Consider the following 10,344-nt stretch of genomic DNA (forward strand, 5'->3'; position numbering starts at 1 on the left):
ACATGTTCTACTAAGAGCGTACAAATTGACTGCGTCTACAGTTAAGCAAAGGAGGGGAACATTTAGGACAGGTCTTAAACAATATTTTTCAAACGCAATATATCTGTATGATGTTGATACAGCACATTTCTGAGTTCAAACAATGTCCAGAAATATAAAAAAAATGCCAAAAATTAGCCAAATTATGATTGAAATTATTTTTTATTTTTATTTTGTATCAAAATGTTAACCCAATCAATCCCTCACCAGGGATTCTGATTATTAGGAATCACTTATTCATTTTTGCAACAGTTGGGGACAAAACTATATGTAAGATTTCTGCATAATTTAAGTCTAAGCTCCTATTCTGTGTTAGAAGAGATTTGTCGTAACTTGATAAATAATTGTTCACTTTTGTAGAAAACATTTAATTCATACAAAGTAGTTTAATAGGTCTATAATAAGGAGATACTTAAAACTGCTACATACTTGGCTTTTACAACTATTTTAGTTTCTTACTAACGAAATACATGTCCAAAAAGACATATTGTTTGCAATGCATTTAATGCTATGCACTAACATTTTAAATGTAGTGGAACTGTAATCTGTCATAACAGGGCTAACTATGCCATGCAGTTATAAATGTTAGCAAGCTTCATATTTGTATTAGTTGCAGGTACACTCATTTTTATTTATCATGTTATTAAATTGAACTCAAGAATGACGATTTAAATCTAATTAGTCAATTTAATTCGTCAATCTTTAGTTTTCAATTTTAGGTTTTGTTGTTTGTTTGATCTCGTTTCATATTCCCTTACGATGACGTTGTCTGTTCGTCTTTGATTGATGAGTTCAAGTATCTGTTTGGTATCGCCCTACTCTTTTGATAAGCTAATTATGTACTATTTACATGATACTTTACAAGTAATTAAAAAAATAACCAAAATACTTTGGTTCTTCGTGCGTATTCGCATCTTTGGCGAATAACTTTTCTAAAGCAAGACCTAACATTTCCATCAGTATTTATTGTCAAATACAAACTAAGATAACATGAACACATTTATCTTAAACTTTTTAAATTTAATATGTTCTCGTTTGAAAGGTAAACATTTTTGGCAATGTCTCAATGTTTTTTTTATTGCTACGCATACCATATCAATATTTTTTAATTTCGACAGCGAGGTTTGTACTATAGTTCATAACTATTACTTTTAAAGAACTATCGCCAACCTAATGAACACACTTTTAATAAAGTTTATTACGGACAAACAAAATCATAAAGTGCTTTCATGTAATAATCAAACATTATGGGGATCTTATTAAGAATCAACTCATTATTAGACACATCTATTTTACCATTTATTCAATGTCTGTGTAGATACAAACACTTTTACTTTAATGCACTAACTTTATTTAGCAATAAGTAATTGGCCGTTTCAGAATCTAAAGCATCATGGGTAATTTCATTGTTCGTACCCCAAAGTGAAAATAACGTTACGTCATTGGTTGAATTTCCATTGTTTATAACGTTTTAAACCAATCAAAACGCTTTGGTGTACGCTTTTGAAAATATTACCCAGGATGCATTAGATTCTGAAACGGCGAATTAAGGGAACAAGACCAAACAACATTTTTGCAATTTTAAATGCAAACGTTTTATTTTTCTTCAATCCTTTCAAAACAGTGTTATATATTATATTGAGAAATGGATATCATGCTTTTTACTTAAACGGTACGTATAACATTCAAAGACATTTCATTCCTGACTAAGTGTTCTTGTTAAATTATTATCAAGTATGGTTATACACACACTTGATTTATTTTTAATTGTAGATTGGTTATTGTCTTTTCTTTTCTATCTCCTTTCGGCTATGATCTTTTAAATTGTTCTTTATTTTCACTGGCTCAACAAGGAAATGAGAAACTTGTAGGCAGGTGCTATTAAATTTATGCATTTTCAAAATAGAGAATTAAAACGTAGATTGTTTCATGAAACAACAACCCGACCAAAATGCAGAACACGACCAAAAGCTATCAATTATGTACCCTTAGTGTCTATGTTTAAGGTTTTAGCGTTCATTATAAAATAAAATCAAGAAATTGTTTCTGAGACGAGATATCTTAAAATTGATATACTTCATTGGCAAATAGAATAGCCTTGTCGTTAATGTCCGTATTTGTTTTTCTTTTAAAAAATCAATTGTTTGATAGTAACTTCGTGGATTATAAATTGTGTTTATTTACAGAAAATTCAAAATGAAGACAGCACGTGAACGTTTCACTTGAATACAAATGCAAGCAAATAGTAATATAACTTAGAAAGACATTCTATATTTTAAATGTCAATTATTTTATAATTATGCAGAAGACCTTTCATGTGTGCGTTCTGTTTAAGACCGATGCTTTCAAAGTATACCCGTATTTGTAAATGTCGCAGGATCAATCTATTATGTGTTGTTGTTTGTAAATTCACATTATGTTTACTACGTTGTATACGCAAAGATATTTGTTTGATGATATATGGAATATGACGTATATAATCAAATTTTGCCATTTGATTTTGACTTTTCGTTTTAAATTTTCTCTGGAGTTCGGTATTTTTGTTATTTTACTTTTTGGAACAAATATATGACTTATTGAGCATATTTGAAGCATAAGAGATTGTCACTGCTATACTTGAGACTGAGGTTATTCAACTAATTTAGTAGATGTATACAAAATCGGTAAGAGGAGTGACACATTTTTTTAATCATGGTAATTGAAAGAAAATGAGACATACAATATTCAAATAAATACCATAGGTTCGGCAACAGTTCCGGCAACCTTCAAAACAGCATAGAATATAAGGGTCGTTAAGGAATAAAACGAGTAAAAAAAAAGTGAGTAAGATAAAATAACGGAATATATGTTTTTTTTTTTATCTCCATCAATAGTATATTTGAATAGATTTCGTTGAAGTCAATCTGAACCAACCAGATTGTCAAAATTTATTTAACAAAAAACACCTTTCATTTTCGGCGACTTTCATATGATTTCAATAAGATATTGTGATGTCGCTTTATTTCATTACAAAAAATGTAATAACTTGGGATTATTTATGTATGTAGGTTATTATCCGCTACGTTTGATAACAACAATTTGACGAATAGACAAATCTTGTTAATATGCAGGTCACCAGGTTTATTCATACATACATTGATATGGACATTTTATATGCACGGAAAAAAGTGACCAGGTCACGTGCAAATTAATAATAGTTTTAAATAAATATAAGGTAACAATGAAAAAGGAGAATGCAGCTACTATTTGTAATACAGGGCAAGTTAGTGACTAAAATGTAAATAGTTTGTGAAGAAAATAAAAGGAAGGGAATGAACAGCCTATCTGATCTAGGCTATGTCTTCTAATCATCACTTCAAGTCTCCATACGTCAATTTCTGGCTCGGATAGAAGTGTAATAATTAACAATATGCGTTTGGGTAGTGGAACTAGTTTTCGGACACTTACAGTCACCATCACGAATCGGTGGATACAGGTTGTCAGTGTCGCAACTCACTAGTGTCTTGTTTTAATGGTCTCAGGTTCCATAGTCGTCTTATACCCCCGCTCAGTTTTGTTCTTTTCTTGATTGTAATATTTTGACTTCGTGTGTATTCTTATGGGGAATGCATGTTTCAGCTCTAATCATAAAGGAGAGATAGATACTCATAGATCGAAACAACTGACAACGCCAAGACTTTTAACAGAAAAGACACACCGACAACTAATACTACACCAAACACACCACAGAAAACTAAATACTAAGCAACACGGACCCCAACAAAAACTCGTATGATTTCTCAAATAAGAGAAGTTTTATCTCATCGGTAAATTCTTTTCACTTTAATTTGTCTTAACTAAATTTGTTTGATTCAGGAGATTTCAACAAAATCAAACACTGTACACGTAGACAACCTGACTACACTCAATTATAAAAAAAATGTAGGGAAATCGGTCATTGTCCCGGTGTTTTCACACAGAATTAAACATTTGAAAAACAACTTATATATAACAAATATTTACAACACAAGTATATGCTGAAAATCCATTCATAATATTACACAAACCAAGTGCTAATGAAGGATAAAAGCTTTTTCAATAGTAAACTTGTGTCGTTACTGAGGTGTACGTTGTACATGTAAAAGGAAGCGTTTTCAGAATATATAAATATATCTGTTTAACATAAGGAAGATTATTTTATGAAGCCATTGCAATGTTTTTAATAAAATTAACGGTACCAATTTTCTTGCACTAGATGCGCATTTCGACAATACATGTCTCTTCAGTGATGCTCGTGGCCAAAATATTTGAAATCAAAAGCTTATATAAAAGATGAAGAGCTATAATCCAAAAGGTTCAAAAAGTATAGCCAAACCCGTGAAAAGAATCCGAGCTTTGCATGAGGGAGATACATTCTAAATGTTTTTTTTATCGCCTTTTCATGTTTTTTTTCACGATTTCTATTTGCATGGAACTATATATATATTTTGAGGTGTTAGTATCTTTTCTATTTCAATTTCTATTTATAGAATTGTTTAGTTATAACAACGGAGCTGTTTTCCCTGTATGCACGAATGGACTTTGCCAGATTCACCAGAAACTTTTGGAGAGTTCTGTAACTTTGCATTCGATATGGTATTTCAACTGTTTTTGTTTGAATTCCACTATTCAGTTTTATAGCCCAGTGTTGTCAGCACTTCGGTGTTGACATGAATATCAATTATATGGTCATTTAATAAATTAACTGTTAAAAAACTTTGAATTTTTCGAAAAAAAAAATGATTTTCTTATCACAGGAGTGGATTCCCTTAGCCGTATTTGGCTCAACTTTTAGAAAATTTGGGTCTTCAATGCGATTCAACTTTGTACTTGTTTGGCTTTATAACTATTTTGATCTGATTGTCACTGATGAGTCTTATGAAGACGAAACGCATGTCTGGCGTATTAAAATTCAATCTTGGTACCTTTGATAACTAATATGTAGACAAAACCAGCATCTTTAATAAAAGGTAAAAACCTGTCGTCTTTGTTGACATTTTACCGATTTAATATAACTAATAATGAGACGGAGTAATAAATTATATGCTTGTGAAATCTTTTTTAGAAAAAAATCTTTTCAAAACTGTACTCTGATGTTTAAACGGCATTCCGAAAAGGAAACGTGACAACAAATACCGTTGTTTCTATTACAAAGTCTCATTTTTATAGAAGATATAGAAAACATAAAGTTTTTATAAATATTCTTGTTTTTATTGAATTGATCTTATAATATAGTGGATTTACTGACAGTTCAGAACTTTTGAATTAATGTGTGGCAAGGAATAATTTGTTTTCAAAGGTTACAGGCTTATATTTCTATACACCAGACTCGCGTTTTGTCTACATAAGACTCATTATGACGCTCAGATCAAAATAGTGAGAAAGCAAAACAAGTATAATGTTGGGAGCATTGAAGATCAAACATTTACCTCTCTAGAGATCGTATAATACATGCTGATTGATATGTCAGGTATTTATTTTGGCTTTTGATTTTTCAGTAAAGTACACATATATCATATAGACTAGACCATTGGATTTCCCGTTTGAATGGATTTACCCTAGTAATTGTCTAGGGCCCTTTTTAGCGTGTTGTTCGATGAGATCAAAAGGTCCGTGTTGAAGATTGTACTTTTTTAAATTGTGACTTGGATGGACAGTGGTCTCGTTGGCACTAATCTTTTGATGTCTATTGTAAAGTGTCCAAACAGACTCAGATAAATAAGTACACATATCAAACAAAACAGGAACTACTGAACAATAAAATCCCCCCAAAATACAAATATGTATGTGTATGGTAACTATCATATGTATCCATAAATATTTAGACATACAATAGAAAACTGTCATTTCAGAAGTAATTCAATCATTAAATTATCCTCCGCTAATGTCAAAATAGTATAAATTTGATATGAGTCGTAAAAATGTGAAATAAGTGTGTTTTCGATTTTTTTCTTAGATCTTGAAAAATCATGTCGTTACAACCCCAATGCAGTCAAGCAGAGTCTGCAAGCTTCAATGATACGTGTTGCAAATTTAAAGAAAACAACTAAGCCAAAATCCATGGTATTACGTAGATAATTGATAATTTGTTCAACTAACGTAAAATTGTATTCATATTTAATAAGATAAATGCTTTTTGTGATAATACGATTAAAATCAGGTAGCAGTTTAAGAGAAAATAAAGAGTGTGAACGTTCGGAGACGTGGAAGTATGTCAAAAAGAGACTAACAAAGAGAGGATTTCTCTCTCATAGCTTCACGCTATACCAATATACAAAAGAAGATGTGATATGATGATAAGACAACTTTCAACAATAGAGCAAAATGACACAATTAATTAACTCCAAGAATGCCTTTTCAGTTACCAGTTATTCTCTTGTGTATCAACTCATTACAAAATATAAAAAAAAGTTTCCATTAATTTATATTGTTATCTAACACGACAAAACTATCATTTATGAGAGTTTGGGACATTTGATATACCTCCGTAGATGAAAATCTGTTGTCTATAAACTGAGTTGTATGTTTAAAAGAAATAAAACATATACCAAGAAATAACTGAAATAGTTACTGAGAGGTGTATGTAATAATTATTTGTCTAGCTTATTAACTTTAAAACAAAGGAATTTGACTGTATCAGTTATATAAACAGGGTAATGTCAATATATATGCATTGAATATCAAATGATTTTAAGAGGATAAAATTCCCATAGGAGATGATGGAGTAAAGAAAAAAAATCACATATCTTGTCGATTTCTTTTATTTAGTTATAATAGTTGTGACGGATGTAAATGCATGCCCTTGAACCTTTTACACTACCAAATGGGTAGACATTTACAAACACATAATTGTCTATGGGCATTCATCTCCTTAACGAATACAAACTCACTCTTTCAGAGTTAAAACAAGGCTTCTCTACAAATGCATTGTAAATAATAAGAATATATGACGGATCAGGTCTAGTCAATAAATATGGGTCAAATATGTATCAGCATGGGTCAACATGGTTGGTTCTCTATTGACATATGTGTTACCAGTTCTCCTCTTAATAATGTAAGTTTATTAACAGGGTCGTCATACTTAAACTCGGGTTGTGCTTCAATCAGAATAAAATCCCAGTAGGCTCTTCAACTTCTTAATTGTTTTCCAAAAATAACAGCTAAAAATATTTCACAAGCATTTACAAAACGCAGACAATTTATTTATGTAAATAATTGAACTACATGATAGATATAGGAAGATGTGGTGTGAGTGCCAATGGGACAACTCTCCATCCAAATAATAATTTAAAAAAAGTAAACCATTATAGGTCAATGAACGGCCTTCAACATGGAGCCTTGGCTCACACCGAACAACAAGCTATAAAGGGCCCCAAAATTACTAGTGTAAAACCATTCAAACGGGAAAACCAAAGGTCTAATACTATGCAATGATTTTTAGATTTATATATTTTAAAGTGATTTATAGGTACATTGGGTCGGGTGTACAAACACTGTATTGACATAAATTATCATTATATTGTATATATACACACAATGACACTATAATAAACAAACTCTTATTCGTATTCGTATTATACCATCTCCTTCATTTACTCAATAAAATGAGCTTTTCGAAATTTAGCCTTCTTAAACGCTTTGCACGAGCCTATGACATAAATACCTCAATAATATATATTGATGTCTTATGTACCTAAATTGATTTTAAATGAATTTTATGAAAGAGAGAAGACAGATAAAAAAATGATAAAAAATATATGGAAAGATGACAACGCCATGGCTAAAAAATGAGACATACACCAGTTACTATAATCCGAGGAACACAAAAATAAATTTGGCAATCTCAGGTGCCCTATAAGGGTAGGCAGATCATGCTCAACATGAGGCATCCGTCTATTTTATTTTAATCATGGAGTTCGTCAACTGTTTCGTGTATCCTTTATTTTCAAAAAATGGTTTCGAGCGTTTCTGATGAGATCAAATCCGAACAAACGTTTTGAACGCATGCATCTTATAAAGTGTTGTTTTCATAAATATAGGAAGATGTGGTGAGAGTCGTCTATATATAGCAGCACTTTTAACGTTTAAACGTTGACAATAAGTATGATTTTGGTACAGAAAGTTTATAATACGAGTAAACACGTTTTTATGTACGACGATCTGAAAATAATTTTACAACCATAGTAAATACATAAAAGGAGATTATTTTTACTTTGATATCAGTGGATTATGGGTTTGTAATTTAGAAATAATCGAGTTGAAGTTTGTATATGTTAATTCGTATGTCATTGTTCAAGGTTATGAATGTAAAGCTGCTCATATTGTATGGGTGCATTTGTATTGTTGAAAGTGGCCCACAACATCCATATTTTAGTTAACGTGAATTTCGTATGTGCTTTTACCCATTTTCCCAAGATAATTATGTATTGAATATTTCTTAAATGAGTAAAGAGCTAACTTTTATGGAAGTACTGTTTTTTTTTATCAAGAACTACTAAACAACATAACACCATTAGCAAATGTGCATAATTAGTTTGTTTTCATGCTTTAAATTATTTCACTATATTAGTGACTTTTTTATATAAGTAATAATTGTTTACTGCACGACATCAAACAAAGTTGTTATAAGTATATGAGTAAGAAACAGATGGTTGGCTTTGATATAGTAATGGGTTTTTAAAAAGGTGAATGACACGAAATTTTTTTATGGGTGTTGTTGAAACGTTTGTTATGGACTGAGTTATTGCTAAGTTTTCCTCTTCACAAACTTTAAGCTTCCATTGTTGGAATCAAGTTACAAACGAGAGCATTTAACTCTTATATTTTGTTTGTTTTTTTCTTTATCTATCACAGAGTGCAGATTGAAATATTCGTCATAAGGTACAAATGTAGGAAGGTTGGATACAGATTAAAACAAGATGTTTGGTCTTAGATTGGAATTTAAATTTAAAACATTCTTGTTTGGCAGACACAGTGTTTAGCTGAATACATAATAGCAAAAAGGAATGACTACAAAAAATAGTGGCGAAAGATATCAGAGGGATATTCAAACTCAAAGATTAAAATTAAAGGACATTTACATCAACAGTTATAAATAAAAATTAAGAAACAACACGAACTCCACTAAAAACCGGGAGTGAAATCAGGTGCTCCAGAAGGGTAAGCATTTCCTGCACCGTATACGGCAATCGTCGAAAAACCCCCAACCCAAACAGACAAATAATAGGACACAAGAAATAATATATAAAACTTAAGACTTAAAACAACAACGAACAACAACAAAAACTGGAAAAAGTTACCCCGCAAGGGTCAACAGATCCTGCTCCACATGTGGCACCCGTCGTGTTGCTCCTAAAATAAAAGATAGAACACAAGAACGCTAGAAATTAAAGTCAGGAAATCATGAAAACTAACAGACGAAAAATTGCGCACCGATTGTTCAAATTAAGTGACTACGTCAAGAATTTATTATTGAGCATTATCTCAATATATGTACCTTTGGCGAAAAATTAAGGCAACAGTAGTTTATCGATATTCAAATCTAGTACATTGATTGTTAAACAGGCAAGACTGGGCATCGTGCAAACAAATAGTAAACTGTGCGTCGATGAATAAAATTATTACTACACAGAAACAATAGATATAAATATGAATAATTTTTTACAAAAGAGGTGGATATACAAACTCGAGTCGATGACAAACTGTAATGACATGACAAAGTACAGAAAAACCAAATAAAAAAAAAAACGAACATCAGTATACAAAACAAAACATATTGAACTATAGGTTGAACAAATGACACATCTGACACTCATGTTTTATTGTCGTGAAACCTACATTATAGCGCCACTTCAGGAGGTAAACCAACAAAAGTGTTGGACGCACCCATCTAAAAAAGTGTTATTTCTGTTAATTTAACCGTAATGTTTCAAACAGAATCGGAAATTATCGTCAGCATTGAATACTTACAAAGCTTTAAATTAAGAAAAAACTTGCATTTACCTACCATGCACCAGGCTGTCACTCCGTTGACACATTTATTACTTTTTAAAAGTCATAAATAGTATTAATTGTAGTATTTTTGTATATATAGAACACACATTAAGTATATTTATCTACAAATAAATGCAAATCGCTGCAAATATAAACAATATAAATCAAGCTCATTTAAGTTCACAAAAGTGATTTGTAAGGATAATGTAGCCCCAAATTAGTTTGCAATTGTACTCTTGTTTCCACACTTTTAGCAGAAATGTTTACAGTAAGGAGGAAACTATGCTCTGTTGT

This window comes from Mytilus galloprovincialis, chromosome 11 (assembly GCF_965363235.1).
Source record: "Mytilus galloprovincialis chromosome 11, xbMytGall1.hap1.1, whole genome shotgun sequence".
NCBI lineage: Eukaryota > Metazoa > Mollusca > Bivalvia > Mytilida > Mytilidae > Mytilus > Mytilus galloprovincialis.